General features: G+C 44.6%; 1 long non-coding RNA gene across 1 annotated transcript; it reads left to right on the forward strand.

The window, feature by feature from the left end:
• Window positions 1-409: 409 nt before the first annotated feature.
• LOC125752618 (uncharacterized) lies at window positions 410-3,837 on the forward strand. The gene is made up of 2 exons (XR_007402573.1): window positions 410-943; window positions 3,479-3,837. It is a non-coding gene; the product is annotated as an uncharacterized LOC125752618 (long non-coding RNA).
• The last annotated feature ends 13,407 nt before the right edge of the window (window positions 3,838-17,244 follow it).

Here is a 17,244-nt window from a genome sequence, read left to right on the forward strand (position 1 = left end):
GGAGATTGGTAGCTGGTCAGTCTGGAACACTCCATTCACCAAGGCTAATGACCAGAGCAGAAGAAAAGCAGGTTGCCTAAGTGGCCTATGTCAGCCTATGACATAGGCTATGTCAGCCACACTCCCCGCCTCCACTCTGCAAGCTCTTCCACCTGCCATTCATCCAGCCCTTTATCCCATGGAACCCAGGCCATTTCTGGCAGGAAAGGGAAGAAATGCAAATTTTTCTCACTAGCCAATGGTTCTGTACCTCATTTGAGGGTTAAAATATGAGCAAAGGTCCTGTCGTGAACCAAAAGAGACAAAACCACAACAAAAGCAAGCCTGGGCTATCTAGAGACTGTGTCATTAAAAAATGATTTCATCCTGCTCAGCTCCAGAGATGTGATTTACAGGAGGCAGTCAGCCTACCCAGGTGGTGGGAGCTCAGTTTTTAATAAATGATAGCGAGTAGGTTTATCTCGGCCTGTGACTATGAGTCACCATATTTGAAGCTTTCTGACAAACACCATCAGAAAGAGATGACCTTGTCCAGGGGACTTTTTCTTTCAGGAAAACAAAGTGCATTTCCTGATAGTGGTATTGAAGCACCAACGTCTCCAATCAGATCAATGAGAGAGGCGGGGGCTGGGCCACTGAAGACCAGACCACATTGTCGCCAGCGTCCCTTTCTCCTCCAGAAGTCTGTGATTCAGCGTGCTTGGAAACCTGGTAGGAGGAGCAGCATTTAATTCTGACTAAAACTGAAATACAGTGGGAGAGGAGGCTAAATTACGTTTTGGGGAAAAAAGCGATAAGCTTTTGATTCCTGCCGCCACTAATAATAGTGCAAATTAATAACTGGCCTAAAGCTCAGCAACCATTTGTCACTTCAGATTCCTTTTCACTGTGACCAACCACCTCTCCACAGTGCGAAATGAAGAGACTGTTCACAGGTGCACAGGTATCAGGGGTGTGTTGGGCAGTGGGCCAGGGGTGCGAAGGAGGGATTCTTGGTGAATCTCAACAGATGTAGGAGTGACGGGGGCATTGCACTGTCAGAGGCCACAATGTCATCCCTTTGACAGACACTTGCTGTCCACAGTCTGGGAGCTGGACAGAGCACAGCTTGGAGGTGCTTGGGCATAGCTTTCCAGAGGCAGTAGTGGCCTGCTGCAACCCCCTTCTCTCCTCTCCTCTTTTCTCCTCTCTTCTCTTCTTTTCTCCCCATTTCTTCTCCTTTTTGCTTCTTGCTTGAAAGTGCCATTCTATTATCTGATAGTAAATTTTTTTTTAAGGCAAGAAGAAACAGGTGCTTGGGATCAGAGATAGATAGAAGTGGCACTTTCTCGCTCAGCTAGAAGAGGGAAGACAGATTAGAGTCTGAATCTCAATCCCAAAGAAGAAAAAGTACAGGGGAGGTAGGTCAGTCCAGAGCAGAGCAACCAAAAACACACTTTATTTCCAGTTTTTGTTTTGTTGTAAATTCAGCCCAAAACAAATGACGCCGAACAGAGGCAGTAAACGCTTGTCTGTGTGCATGTGCATATGCACATGTGTTTTTGCTTATATAAACAAAAAAAGATCTCTGGAAAAATCCACAGAAACATAACTTTGTTTGCTTCCGGGAGGGAACTTCTTGCACCTTCTTAATGTTGAATGAGGTGGGTATATTACCTATTTAAGCTATACATCAATAAAATACATAGAAAACAGAAAGCTTCTTAACTAATGGGTTTAAAGAAATGGTGGTTCCTATCTGAAAAGTAATGAGTATAATGTTACAGGGAATTGAACCTATCAGCAAATGAAGCACTTCTAGATGAAAGTCACAGTAAGAGGTCTCACAATCAGACACACACACATACATACCCCACTTCCAATACATGGTGGGGTAAAGAGGTTATAGTTTTGAGACTCAAGAATATGTAAACCTTTAATATTTCTATTTTGATCATTGTACAGGTAACACATACCAGATGTAGAAGATAATGAAAAAATATTTTTTAAATAAAATTACACTGATTCCCACAATCAGAATTAACTACCTCGAGTACTTTCCCTGCCTAGAGGAAGTAGATTTAAGATACAAGACCACTTTTTGGTCATATCTGACAAAACCACAGTGTAGAATTGGCCCAGAGGGAGAAATCCCTTTTAAAAAAATCTGCCAAACCCAAACCCATAGCTTGATGTTTGAATATTTTCCACTTAAAGTCTTTCAACAAATAAGGCATTTTTTTTCTCTCTCTCTTGGGATCATCAAATATCTGATTCCTGCAAATGTGGGGAAGGTTCTCTAGGATCCCTTCAGAAAATATCTGGGTTTTTCCTAATCTGGATGGACTAGGTTGAGCTTTTCCAGAAAAGAGGTGGATTATCTGATGATAGAAACGTTCTGACCCTGTAAGGTCAGTGACACCCCTTTGCCACCCCTTTGCCATCCACCCAACACTCCCTTCGAAGAAATAAAATTCCATGTGTTTACTTTATTTTATTCCTTAAGTTAAACTCCCTTTGGAGGGCTACAATAAAGTGAAATAAATCCCAAGATGCCACAAAGAGAAGGTTGGAAGGTATAGTGTTGAACACTATTTAGAGGTACGGTGCCTCAATATGTACTCAACTTATTCACACCATGAGCACATTAGGCCCACTTTCCTTCACATGGCATTGTGACAGAGTATTGCAATTAAAAGCAGGGCTGTGGAGCCAACCAGACTAGAATCCCATTACTGGTGCTGCCAATTATTTAATTGGGACTTCAGGCTACATTTTTATTCTCTTAAGTCTCTATTTCCTCATCTATGAAATCAGGATAATAATACCTTCTTCAATGGAGGTTTTTATGAGAGTTAGATGAAAAGGTATTAAAAAGTTAGCCCGACGCAGGAGGCATGGTGCACACTGAGTCAACATTATCTGTTACCATTGTTCACATACTGTGGAAAGGAGAGTGCCTGGCTCGTAGGTGAGTCAACATTGCTCATAGTTTCCTGTCCCTTTCTGCTGTTGCCAGTCTTTGACACTTGTTCTCATCCGTTGGGAATAGAGAAAAAAATCCATTTAATTCCTTGTGTCTGGTTCACTTTATTAGATTCAAAGGGTTGAGTGAAATTGGCTTTTAAAATATCTATGAATTTCAAATGTCTCCACCAGCTTTAGTATGATTTCGTAGCAATAACTGAGAGCCAGTTAAGTTTTCTTTTTATTTCAGACATGGTTAGCCATAGTTAGCCAAATTCTTATATTCTATTTTTCCAAATTCTAGAGCTCTTGACTTTTCAGGAGCCAGAAAATTAACAACTGCTGTCATGGGCTCCATCTAGTTCCATCCTTGCCACCCCCACGACCCACCTCATATGAATGAGCAAACAACACATTGTCCAAAAGGAATGGATTTTATCATTTAGGATTCAACCTAGATCACAGGTGAGCTATCTTTAAGAAAACTCCGAACAATAAAAAGATGTCTTAAAATGTGTTGTTTGTTTTCTAGTCTCAAATGGTCTGGGAAGCTTTGCAAGGAGTTTTCAAAATCCTCTTGGTCCCATGTGAAAAATGGAGATTCCACCCACATCTACTTCCAGCTCCCCAGACAAGAAGAGAATATCCCAGTTGCTCAAGGACCCAGCAAGTGACTTCAGAGGACTCGAGAGTGCCCAACCACTCTTTTCTAGATCATTGTGTGAAAGGGCCCAAGGTCACAGAATTTGGAATTTTTTTTACATCACAAACTAGGCACATTTCTTATATCCCACAGCAGTGAGAAATGTCAGCATATAAGGCACTTGTGTTCGAAACGAACACTTTCCCACCAAAATAAAGATAGAGCCATGTAGATTGGCTTAAATCCAACTTGCTTGATATGTTCTGTAAATTCCTCCAGTGTGTTCCTAAAAGGAGACTATGAGAACACGTACTGTACTCCCACGGCTTTTCCCCTTTTCCCCCCTCCCCTCTTACCATTCCATTCCCACCCCACCCCTACCAAGTAACAATAACCTTTAAAAAATTAATAAATAGGATGCCTTGCATTTGTGTGATAGATTTTCCTAAAAGGAGGCAGTACCCTGTTTATTCTGAGGAGGGAAAGTAAATTGAAGTAACTTAAGCTGTTAATACAAGGTACCACCACATTGAATAAAACAAGGGCTACTGGACCAAAAGTAATTCTACCCCCAATATCTCAACATTGAGGAAATGAAGAAAAAAGGAGAATACAAACCCCAGACCCAAGACATCTGGGTCTAGTAAATAGTATTTTTTTTTTATCTAAATTGAGAAGAATCTATGCAAGGTGTCAGGCACCTGGAGGACAGTTGCTGAGAAGGCAAAGCAGGTGGATAGAGAAGAGGAGGACTTCTTGACTGGGGATGCGAGCTGTCGGGAGAGGGGAATTAATGGATATAGGGCAGCCATACATCCCAGTTGGCCTGACATCATCACAGATTATGCCAGTTTAGGGAAACCTCCTTTACCCATCCTTGCTTGGGCAATAAATTATATATTCACTCTACGAATGCCATTATAAAGGCATTAAATGTTCCATGAGGGACAATAAGGAAGATTCATTTTTTAGAAGAGATAAAATAGAGGTGAGTTGATTGACATTCCATAGAGGATGTTGCGAGGCATAAATATCAATAGAAGAGTTGATACTGCACAGAGGGGAGCCCAGGCTATTATTATCTCTCGGGGACATGGCAGCATATTATCACCCTTTGTCCTTTGAACTGCCTGTGTATTTTGTACTTGCACCATTGTCACCATGGATAACACTGTCCTAAAATATAGCTATGTGCCCGTCATACATAGAGAGTATTTCTTCTACTTGGAGGTAAAATCCTTAGGGTAGAGATGATGCCTTTTTTTCCTCTTTTTATCCTCATCCAGTGGCAGGAAGACACAGTGATGAGAAGAGGTTTGTGTGCAAAGAAGTAATACATTCTTATATCTCCAATTAGAATGTTATAATTGAGGCCGCTATCTGCCCACCAAAATCCATTTCATCCTTATTTCTGGGCACATAGCCGACCATATTTCCCAGACTCCTTTGCAGTCAGGAGCTCTCCATGACTGAGTTCTCCATCAAATGAATGTGAATGGAAATGGTATGTGTCACTGCTAGGTTTGAGCCTGAAAAAGTGGCTGTGTCTCTTCTGTATTCTTTTGTTCCTTCCTTCCAGCAAACCTGCCCACCATCCAAGCTTCACCCTTGTAGCAATTGTAAGACCCTGGTTGATGGTACAAAGGACTAGAGGAAGGAAACTTGGTCCTTGCTAGTTTATGTAGAGGAGAGCTGTCTGCCAGACTGGAATGTTCCTTTGGACTATTTGTGAGAGAAAAATAAACTTCTATCTTCTTTAACCACTGAACTATCACTACATCTTTATTATTATAGCTAGCCCTGACCCAATTAATAGAAATATACATTCCAGTAGGTTGGGGACCTTGTCTGCTTTGTTTGTGCCTTGCAGACACAAGTATTTGTGTATTTTTAAGTATTTTTAAACTAATAAAATTATTAGTTTAACACTGAATGGGCATTAACAAGTATTCGTTAAACTAATGAATAAAATCACTGCCCTGAAATGAGGATGAGAGAAAATTTGCTAATTTAGAAGGAAAAAAAAGAAGCACATATGAACTCAACTGTTGTTTGTATCCATGTATCAGTAAGTTTAAGCCAGGTTATGCTGCAAGACCAGAAACTCCCCAATCTAAGTGCTGTATAAGAACAATGTTTTACTTATTGTTATCACTCACGTGCCCATCATGGGCTTACAGGGGGTTCTGCTCATTGTGTGAGTCAAGGATCCAAACAGATGGAGAACTTCCTAGATAAATGCTGTCAGTCACTGCCACAGGGAAAAAAAGATGACTGTGGAGGGTCTTGAACTAGCAATTAAATGCTCCATTGAAAGTGACAACTGGCCCGGTTTTCCAGAGACTGTCCAGGTTTACCACTGTAAGCCCCACATCCTGGGAAACCTCTTAGTCTCAGGCAAATCGGCATGGTTGGTCACAGCTCTAGCCCAGAAGTGACGCATATCATTTTTATTCACTACTGCATGTCCAGAACCAGTCACATGGCTTCACCTAACCACAAGTGGGGCAAGGAATTACAATCTGAAAATGTGACCTGAAGTGGGAAGAACCAGAAATAGTTGCCGACCTTCATCAGCATAATCCCTTATCATGAACTGGTATTCTTATTTTTTTTAAGATTTATTTATTTCTTTTAGAGAGAGAATCTGCATGAGTGGGGGGAGGGGCAGAGGGAGAAGGAAAGGAGAAGCAGACTCCCCAGTGAGTGGGGAACCTGACCCAGGCTTTCCATGCTCGATCAGAGACCACGACCAACCGGGGCTGAAACCAGATGCTTAATCAACTGAGCCACCCAGGCGCCCCATAAATTAGTATTCTTATTTATAATTCATTCTCTCGTGAGCTTTTTTTCTCTTTGCTTTTGATTCTATGGAAATTTTGTTATATAGGTAAATGCTGAATTTGGCTCAGAGTATTGCATTCTCACTCCTATGCCAAGTTATGCAGGCTCTGTAGAAAGAAATCAACTCTAAACCCTGCCCTCAAAGAGTTTAAAATTATTAGGGGAAATAAGATACAAATGTTATATGGAAGGTGGAAATAGAAGAATATGAAGAGGATGAGGCATAAAGAACCCAGTTGGGAAGACATTCCGAAGAGGAACCCAAGAGGAAAAGTATTAGCCCCATGACATTCTCTCCATTTTTCTTCATCAGATGATAGTAGCCATTAAAACCCATCTGCCTTAAACAAGCAGAAAAGCCATTCCCAACCTTTCTGTATGGAAAATGAAGAAAATATTTAGTCTTGAGAAACGTTTGGCATTTTCCTATTTCTGGTTGTGATCCATGCAGCCCGAGAAGAGCCAGTGTCATACATACTATTTTGGTACATCTAATCCCAATGTTGAAAAAAGTACAATTATTCCAAGTCAAGGAGAGAGATTTAACCACAAGTTGTGTTCAAATTGGATTCCTTTCGGTTTTGTGGTGGCAAGTCAGTCCTGCCTCCTACACAGGCTTTGTGGGCTATTTCATAAATGCTATCCTTCAAAGCCCTGTGAGGTTCCTCCATGTGATTAAAGTCACCAAGAAGTTTTATGATTGAAAACTCCCCTTTGCCTAGGATTTATTTAGCTATTCCTCTGACACACTCTCGCTAACTCTGTAGCTCCGGTGGGAATTGTACAGGGAAATTTACTCATAAGTCACAAAACCAAGCTAATATGACAAGCAGAGAAGAGCCATCTGGCAAATTGTTTGTAAAACACTTTCCTTGTGTTTGTTAAATCCTGTTTCCTTGTAAGTCACTTACCAGGAGACCTAAAGCACACAGTTGAACCAATTCTAAAAGTCCCTCGAAGCTTTCTTGGTGAGTATCAAGGGCAAGAGCATAGGAAAAGCCTTCCAGGTATAAAATGCAGGCTTAGAAAGGAAGACTTCAGCTTCCTTCAGTGTTAGGCATTACGAAAAAGATGCAGGCATTATGAAACAGACTCAGAAGCTTCTAGAACTTCTAAAAAGTGACATTAAAAAACTGGCCTGTGGTAGGTTAAAGTGCCAGACTGCTTCCTTGGAATTTACAAGGGGTTGATGAGACAGAGAGAGAGAAGGGTGCACACGCACACACATGCACACACACTCATACACACGGGGTTCCCTCAGACTCATAGGGCAGGGCCAGAGTTCTAAGATGGTCAGACACGCAGCATAGCATTCCACTCAGGACAAGAAGCATGAAAATGAAAAGGCCTCAGACTCTCATGGAGCTGTTGGTGGGTGGGGAGCAGAAACTATTAGACAAAATCCAATCAAGCCCAGCAGAGTCTTTAACTAATAAAGCACCAAACGTACTCCATTTCGTTTGAAAACACATTCTACATCTCTCTAGTTATGCTCTTTGGGCCTTGGGACTATGATATGCTAAAAGACTAAATGGGTCTTGGATTAGCATCTGATAATTAGCAATCCCTATTTCTCACTTTGGTTTTTATTCACGGCTTAATTAGTGAAGACCATATTGACTCTTGAGGTTTGGAATAGCAGAGCGGAGCTTCACCCCCTAGCCCGCCACCCCTTTCTCCCTGCCCCCTTCCTCCCCTCTGCCTCACTCCCTCCTGACACCAGAAACACAGGTGTGGCCCTCACCCAGCCTCAGCTGCTCAGACTGCTCAGCAGCTGACAGTGTGGGCTGGATAACAGCTGTTATCACTGGGGTTCCTACAGAGGGATAGACACCAGAGGTAGAGACCCGCAAAATGGATCAAATCAAAAGACTTTTTCCCTCTGTGCTCTCTCTGGCTTGACACCCCCAACGCCCCCCCCAAATCAGGTTGAAAGTAGATAGGAGAAGCAGGAACAAGAGGGAAAAGGTCTGGCTGGTCTTCCCCTGATCGCAAATGTGCCTCCCACCCTTCCCCCATCCACCATGTCCTGCCCCAAATTTTCAGGTCTCCCCACCACAGGTTTGAAGACATGGGACAGAACAATGACCACCAGAACGGTGAGGAGGACAAGGCCAGAGAGTTCACCTGACTCACAATTGGGAAATCAGAAAAGTTGATCCACACCTGGTGTTTCTTTGTTCCTGGACTTTGAAGAAAATTCAGATCAGAGGGGGCACCTGGGTGGCTCAGTCAGTTAAGTGTCTGCCTTTAGCTCACGTCATGATCCCAGGGTCCTGGGATGGGAGCTCCAAGTAGGGTCCCAGCTCAGCCGGGAGTCTGCTTCTCCCTCTTCCTCTGCCCCCTCCACCCTCCTCTTGTTTTCTCTCTCTCTCTCTCTCTAAAATAAATAAAATCTTAAAAAAAAAAAAAAGTTCAGATCACAATGTTGCACAAGCAAATCACATCACAGGTCCTGGAAAGCACTGTGCGTGTTGCAGGGGGAGGGTTATGTTGGGGAAAAGAAGCCCAGTGTCAGAGAGCCTGATGGCCTATGTGCGACCCACAGCCTCCTCCACTCCGAGCATAGGTAATTAAGTCCCAGCTGCGTGACAGCGTCTACAGGGTCTTCAGGAAGACAAGTGTTGAAATACAGACAAGGGAGGAAAGAAACATTTGCTTCTCTTTGTCCTTTGTTTTACTCTCAATATAATAGGCCCCTGAATTCATTGGGAAATAAATGCAAACACAAAGTGCTCCAAAAGGGATTGTGAAATTTGTGAAAACAGATGATGGGAAGGGATGAGGTAGAGGGATGGCCCAGAGAGTGGTGGTGAGCCCAGGAGTTCCACTTCCAGGAATTTGTTCCAAGAAATAACTGGATAAATAGATATGTGTGAGTGTTTGCATCTTAGCATTATTTATAATAGTAAAAAAAAAGACAGAGAGAGAAAGAAACTATCAATAGGGCATAAGTTAAATAAACTGTGATATATCCGTAGAACAGAATACTATGGAGCTATTTTAAAACATTTTTTTTAGCAATTTCTTTTTTTTTAAGATTTATTTATTTATGATAGACAGAGAGAGAGAGAGAGGCAGAGACACAGGAGGAGGGAGAAGCAGGCTCCATGCCGGGAGCCTGATGCGGGACCGCTGAGCCACCCAGGAATCCCCCAAAACATTAAAAAAAAATAAAATTAAGAAAAAATTAAAACATTGGAGGGGCACCTGGATGGCTCAGTGGTTGAGCACCTGCCTTCGGCTCAGGTTGTGATCCTGGGGTCCTGGGATCAAGTCCCGCATCAGGCTCCCCACAGGGAGCCTGCTTCTCCCTCTGCTTGTGTCTCTGCCTTTCTCTGTGTCTCTCATGAATAAATAAATAAAATCTTTTTTAAAAATTGTAAAAACAACATTGTGATTTTGCATTCGACCTGGTTAGATGTCTACAGCATGCATGATAATTTTAAAAAGCAAGTTGCACATGGCATTGATAGTATGATTCCACGCTTTGGTTTAAGAGCATTTTTCTTTTTTAATTTATCTATTCATGAGAGACAGACAGAGAGAGAGAGAGGCAGAGGGAGAAGCAGGCTCCATGGGGGAAGCCTGATGTGGAACTCGATCCCAGAACTCCAGATTCACATCCTGGGCCGAAGGCAGGTGCTAAACCGCTGAGCCACTCAGGGATCCCACCATGCTTTGGTTTAAAAAACACAGGCACATGCATGTGTGATTTAGTGTTTCCCCCAAAATTATTTCTATACTATATTGGTAAAGAAAAGGCTGGAAGAAATCACACTGACATGTAAATGGTCATTAGGGGTGGGTCCTGGGATCTTTCTTTATATGCAGAATGTCTTCATTATCTGAAATTTTTATAATGAAACACTTTCACACATAATCAATTTTCATTTATAAGGAAGCAAGGCCTGGGCTTCCGCCCCAAGACTCAGTGGGAGCCCTGACGTCTGTGCTCCGAAGCACACATGCCGTTCCAGCCAGCTCACAGGATGTCGTGTGCCAGGGTGCCCTATGCAGCTCGAGCCGCCCCCTGATGCCTGGCAGGAAGGAAGCTCCCAGGATTCTGTTTCTGTCCCCAGCCGCTTAATGGAACAGACTTGAAGATTTGTGATTTTGGTCACTCCTCAGAGGAAGATGCAAACACCAAATAAGAGAGAGAAACCAGGGCAGCCCGGGTGGCCCAGTGGTTTAGCGCGGCCTTCAGCCCGGGGTGTGATCCTGGAGACCCAGGGTCGAGTCCCACGTCCGGCTCCCGGCATGGAGCCTGCTTCTCCCTCTGCCTGTGTCTCTGCCTCTCTCTCTGTTTCTGTCATGAACAAATAAATAAAATCTTTAAAAAGAGAGAGAGAGAGAAACCACATGTAAGGAAAAATATAATAACCCTCCCCTGCTCCCACCTCAAATACACCCATCTGAATTTGGAGATTTCCTGAGGCCAAGTTCAGGGTAATAAAAGAGACTCTGAAGGTAACCTCTGGTTTCCAGATAAAACAAAGCCTTACTTGAGGTCAGACAAACAGCAAAGGAGAACCTCTGCCTTGTGACATTTTCTGAGGACATCATCTCCCTTTGCTGCCTCTCCACCCCCAGCAGGTTAAATTCAGACTCTCCCTGGTGGCCGCATGCCATGGTTTCCGCTATTTCCCCAGGCAAAGGCCTGGGCAGGAGGATTAAAGCCCTCGGAGCCCCGGAGCCGCTGAAGGACCAGGGCCGGGAGGGAGCACCGAGCGGAAAGACGACGAGAGAGAGAAGAAGGAAGCGACAGGAGTAAAGCCAGAGGCAGACCTGAGTGTCCGGGTGGAGTGTAGACCCGGCAGTAGGTGCCTCTGAAGCTCCAGGTCAACAAGAAAGAGGGCAGGAGGGACGGGAAAGAAGACTGGTCTGGGCCCCTGTCGGTGCGTCTGGGTGCGAGTGCGAGACTATTAGCTCCATCGGTTCACAGCGTGAGAGTTAAAGGCTCATCCAGGTGGGGCACCTGCGTGGCTCAGCGGGTGAGCGTCTGCCTTTGGCTCAGAGCGTGATCCCGGGGTCCCGGGATCGAGTCCTGCGTCGGGCTCCCTGCAGGGAGCCTGCTTCTCCCTCTGCCTGTGTCTCTGCCTCTCTCTGTGTGTCTCTCATGAATGAGTAAATAAAATCTTAAAAAAAAAAAAAAAAGATTCATCCAGGCTTCCATAGGCAAGAAGGTAAAGAAGGAAAGGGGATTGCCTTCCAAACCCCTTGCAAGAGGGAAGATTCTCTTTCTGAAGCAAGCAAGGGAGATGCAGTGGGCCTGGGTCTGGCCAGAGCCCTGGAGCTGTGGTATTAAAGGCTTGGGTGGTGCTCAGGGGCTTCTCAACACTTTGTTGCTCAGGGACAGGGCAACAGAAAGGCCTTCACCTCTCTTGGGGGGGGGTGGGGGGGGGGGAAGGGAGGAGGAGCCGGCAGGGGTCTGAGGCTCCAGTTGTTATTACTCCTCACTTCCTCTCCTGCTATTTCCATTCCTGTTCCCACACATACCACCTGGAAACACAGCTTCCTCCTAAAATGACTGTCCTGACCCAAGGCCTTATCCAGCTGGCTGACACTATCTTGACTTTTTCTTATCAAAATTTAAGAATCAGCTTTTTTTTTTTTAACAAACTTCAACGAGCAGTTTATGAAAACCAACCATTCCCACCACCACAGCCTCCAATCTTGTGATCTAAGTTTTATTACCCTTATTTTTACAGGAAGAGCCTGAAGCTCAGAGAAGTTAAGAGCCTTACCGGAGGTTACACAGCCTAACAGGTGGCGGAGCTGAGTTGTGAATCTAACGTGTTCTGACATCTTTCGGGGAGTCATAGTGACACCACGTAAGACGAGATGCAGACTCGTGATGCATCCAAGAGCAGAAGTTTGATATTTTGTTTATAAGTATTAGGAGTAGGGATCCCTGGGTGGCGCAGCGGTTTGGCGCCTGCCTTTGGCCCAGGGCGCGATCCTGGAGACCCGGGATCGATTCCCACGTCGGGCTCCCGGTGCATGGAGCTTGCTTCTCCCTCTGCCTGTGTCTCTGCCTCTCTGTCTCTCTGTCTCTCTCTGTGACTATCATAAAATCAATAAAAATTAAAAAAAAAATATTAGGAGTAAAGACATTTCATAATGACCCAAAGGCCAACTTGTTGGGTGGCCCCAAGGGTAATAGTTCCAAATGTTTCCAACCATCCTTAATAATCCACTGAATATCTAGCACTCAACATATATTTGGTCTGCTCTGAAATACTTGGATCTTTTATCTTTTACCCTGAGTCACTGAGAATGGATTATAGGTTCATGGCTGGTTTAGGGGCCAGTTAACAGAGCGTCCACTGATGTTGAGGTAAGTGACCCAAGTCCCAGGTCCCAGTGTGTTATTTTGCTTGAATGAGATGATGATCCTTTTGCTAATTTCGGAAGGACCACCTTCACCACTTGAGCCTCAGGCACCTGCTACAAGCAAGGAGGACTGGCCATTCTGAAGGTGCTACTTAGTCCCTGACTCTGCAGTTCTGCACCCACCCATGACACCTGGACACCCTGTGTCCCCCCAGTTTCTGCTTTCCCCTTGTCTGGGTTCTAGTTCTCTCAGCTGGTCTGTTCCCACAACCCCTTTACTATTTTAGTCACCCCCACTGGACATTCTGTGCATTTGAGGTTGTAAGCTGGACTGCACCCACCATCCCATCAGGGGGTAGTAGACATGGCTTCTTCTCCAGACGGGACAGTGCTTTCTCTCCTGAGGGTACCTCTCAACGAATAAGATCTTTTATAGGTAATAGCACCCTGGGTGAATCTGAGGTCATGGGCATCTCCAGATGAAAAACTCTTAGGAAAGCATGTTCAAGGAAAACTTTTGGTCTCTCCCTTCTGCAAATTTTCTCTCTCTCTCTCTGTTTAAGATTGTATTTATGTATTCATCCATGAGAGACACAGAGAGGCAGAGACACAGGCAGAGGGAGAAGCAGGTTCCCTGCAGGGAACCCAATGAGGGACTCGATCCCAGGACCCCGGGATCACGACCTGAGCCAAAGGCAAAAATGCTCAACCCCTGGGGCCACCCAGACATCCCTGCAAATTTGTCTTTTCATGTTATTTTCTACAAGGGCACATTTCTGAAAGAAGGGTGACAGTGTGACTTTGCCTTGCCTTCCTTTTCTTTCTTTCTTTTTTAAAAAATATTTATTTATTTATTCATGACAGACACACTGAGAGAGAGAGAGGGGCAGGCTCCATGTAGGGAGCCTGATGTGGGACTTGATCCTGGGACCCCAGGATCACACCCTGGGCTAAAAGCAGGCACTCAACCATTGAGCCACACAGGCGTCCCGCCTTCCTTTTCTTTAAAACTTAAGGAACGCCCCCAATAACCCATAACTCCCTGTATTTGGTACTTCTGCTTTCTTTTTCTACCCTGTCAAGTTGCTCCCTTTCCATTCTTTGGATTCCTCAAAGGGTAAGTGTGAGGGGACTCCTGTTTAGAAGCTCTATGTGCTAGTGACACACACACACACACACACACACACTTTTGTTTATTCTACATACATTATCTCCTTTAATCCTCACAACAAACCCCTGGAGGGTATTATCATCACCACTTTATAGGTGAGGAAGCTGAGCCTTGGGGAGGAGTAGTAACTTGCCCTTGATCACTGCTACGTGGCTTGTAGAGTAATTTACAAACAGTAGAAACAGTGTGATACTTGGACAAGACACCTCTCATCTATACCATGGGAGCACCTAGCGAGGGAATATTTGAGGATAAATCAGGAGTGGCTGACAGAGGAAGTGCCCTAATCAAGAATGAATACCTGCAGAGGCAGTTCCTTAGCATTTAAATCATAGTATATCACTTTACTTTAAAGAGATTATAAGGTATTATTATCCAGGGGTGCTAGAAAAATTCCTATTGGTGAAGTGAATAGGTGTTGTATTCTATTTTTTTTTTAGAGATTTTATTTATTTATTTGAGAAAGAGAGAGAGAGAGATTGAGAGAGAGAGAGAGAGAGAGAGAGAGCATGAGCAGGGATGGGCAGAAAGAGAAGCAGGCTCCTCACTGAGGAGGTAGCCAGAAATGGGGCTCCATCCCAGGCCCCTGGGATCATGACCTGAGCCAAAGGTAGACGCTTAACTGACTGAGCACCCAGGCGCCCCATGGGTGGCACATTCTAAAGTAGATCACTGGTTAGAAAGACGACACAACCCCCAGTGCCATTGCACAAATGAAGCTTAAAAAGCGGGCCAATCCAGTAATTTAATGCCAAAGGGCCTCCCCACTGGTCCTGGGTCCCTCTGGTTCCCTGCGGAACTACACAGAAGGCGTGTCCTGAACCCTTGAGGAAAGCTTCCATGCAAGGTCCTTTCCAGAGCACTATGAAATAGGTTGAACAGGTTGTACAATTGCACCGGTGTGCTAATAACCAGACGTGTGATAGCATTTAGCCTACGGCTGGCTTTCACCGTCGCTGGGAACACCACTTTGGGGAAAGGAACACGAACTCACTTGTCTCTGGCCTCCGTCTCTGCCAGGTGGTCCCTGCCACGTGCTGAGTGACCAGACCGCCTTGTAGGCCATCCCACGAACAGTGAGCAGCCAGGCTGGAGTGTGGGGCCAGGTCCATCTCCTCCAAAGCCCACGGGCCAGCTCCTTCTTAAAAGAAGAGGGAAGGCCAAGGTGAGCAAACAGAACCATTGGAGACCAATGGCTCTGTCGGCCAACAAAGTAGGAAAAAAATCCTCTTTATTGACTGAACTATCTTTAATCTTCGGGATCTTCCATTAAGTGAATCCTTAGAAATCCTACTCGAGTCCTAAATTCTTTAAAGGTCAGGCTTGAATATATAATCCACTTGAAGTCCTAACAGGAAACAAACGATGTTCAGCTTGAAGTATGTACTTAGAATATCTCATGTAAAATTCAGTACTCGGCCCACGAACGGGAGGGGCCTGGAGTGGAAACCACGGATACAAGTTTCTCAGTGTTCCCTTTCAAAAGGTCAGATTTATTTTAACTCTGGTGTCCCTGGGCCCGGCCAGGGAAAGGCGCCCTCTCTTTCATGTGGTAAGACTCCAGGCTGCTGCTGTTTCAAGCAATCAGATTGTCCAGATCATCAACAAATACTTATTTTTAGACCTGAAAGGATGAGAATTTCCTATCCTTCCACTATCCTCTGAAGGCAGTTGGGGCCTTGTTTGTGAGTATTATCAACAAGGATATAAAGCAGAAAATCTTCCAGATTTTTTTCCATCCGCACTGACAGTTGGCTGAGAGCATTTCCGAATGGGACCCAAAAAAAGAATACATTGTGAGCAGGAAGGTCATCCCAGTGGGAATGAACAGTGAGTCGTGGTCTTAAAAACACACGTGCTTGTTGCAAGAGATTGCTGTGAGCGTTTCCCCGAGTGTGTTGATAGTGGTGAGCCCCACAGATCACGCTGAGGTTGTCACCTAGAAGCCCAGTTTTGGAGTTGGAAGGGGGTCTCAGAGATTGTCTAATCCAGCATTGTCACTGCACAGATGAGGAAACAGTCTGGCCTGAGGTCCTGTGAAGAGCTAGATGTAGAACTTAAAGAATGGAGGAGTTTGGGATCCTAGGATCCTTCCCTCACCACCGCTTACTAGAAACTCAAGCGCCTGTGGATGCCAGGCCAAGTGCTAGAGTTGGGGCATCATAGACAACAATCTCTAGATCCTTCTATATGAATCCTTTTATGATAAAGAGTCACACTGGGGACAGAGTGTCCAATAAACTTCCTCTTCACACTTCTCTTGAGACCTTCAGTTGTGGCCGAGAAGAATTTGAAGTTTTTAGTATTTGTCATTTAAGGACATCTATTCATCTCAGCATTGTGACAAACACACTGAAACACATTTTCTACCCTCTATGCAATCAACTTCCAATCCACAGCCAAGTGTCTGGTTTCCTGAAGAGCTGAGCGGTCAGAGCCCCTGGCTGGGGTAAATGAAAAGCTATCCATCATCTGGCTTTGTTTGATGTCTTTATGAAGATCTGGAAGCGTCAGCCTGAAGCAGCAACCGGAAGCCGAGAGGCAGTGCATCTGAGACCTGGTGGGTTCCCTGGGGCTCTCCAGGTGAACTTCTTGATCCTAAAGGGAGGAGTTCTATGCTGGGGTCTACCAGCATACAAAAAAAAAAAGAGCTAAGGAATGGGGTTGGGGGCAAGAGCGAGAATCCAACCTATTCTAACTTTACTCTGGGAACTCTTAACCTCCTCCTCCTTATCTCCAGAGCCCTCCCCTAGACCATTCCTCCCTGTCTGACACTGTCCCTTTGACTCTATACCGTGGAAGGTGTGTCTTTCCAAAAACCAAGGGTGATATGAAAGCTAGGATGACCCAAAAGCAAGAGGACCTAGTGATTTCAACATCTGACAGCCTGTTTATTCCTTTTCGTTCATTCAGTGTGTATAGAACATTCTCTCTGTGCTAGGCTCTGTGCTTAGCACTGATGCTCTGGTATAAATGAATATCTACGTTTGTCCTGCTAACACTCTTGTCTTACTCCCCAGGAGCTGACTGAGGTCGTCCTGACACCTCATGTCTTGAACTAGGCTTGAAGAAGTCCGCATCCCTCTTCGTCTTTCACCCATTCAACAAAGACTTATTGATTCATCCGCCATGTTCAAAATGCTGTCAGGGTACACGGATGAATTAGGTAAGCATCCTGTCCTCATTGTCCAGGAGAGAAGATGCTCGTATAAAAATAGAATGCCCATTTGGGTTGTTTCCAGTTTGGGGCCATTATGAGAAAAGCTGCTATGAATATATTTATATGGTTCTTTTTATAGACATA

Source organism: Canis lupus, chromosome 16 (genome assembly GCF_003254725.2).
Source record: "Canis lupus dingo isolate Sandy chromosome 16, ASM325472v2, whole genome shotgun sequence".
In the NCBI taxonomy this organism is placed as follows: Eukaryota; Metazoa; Chordata; class Mammalia; order Carnivora; family Canidae; genus Canis; species Canis lupus.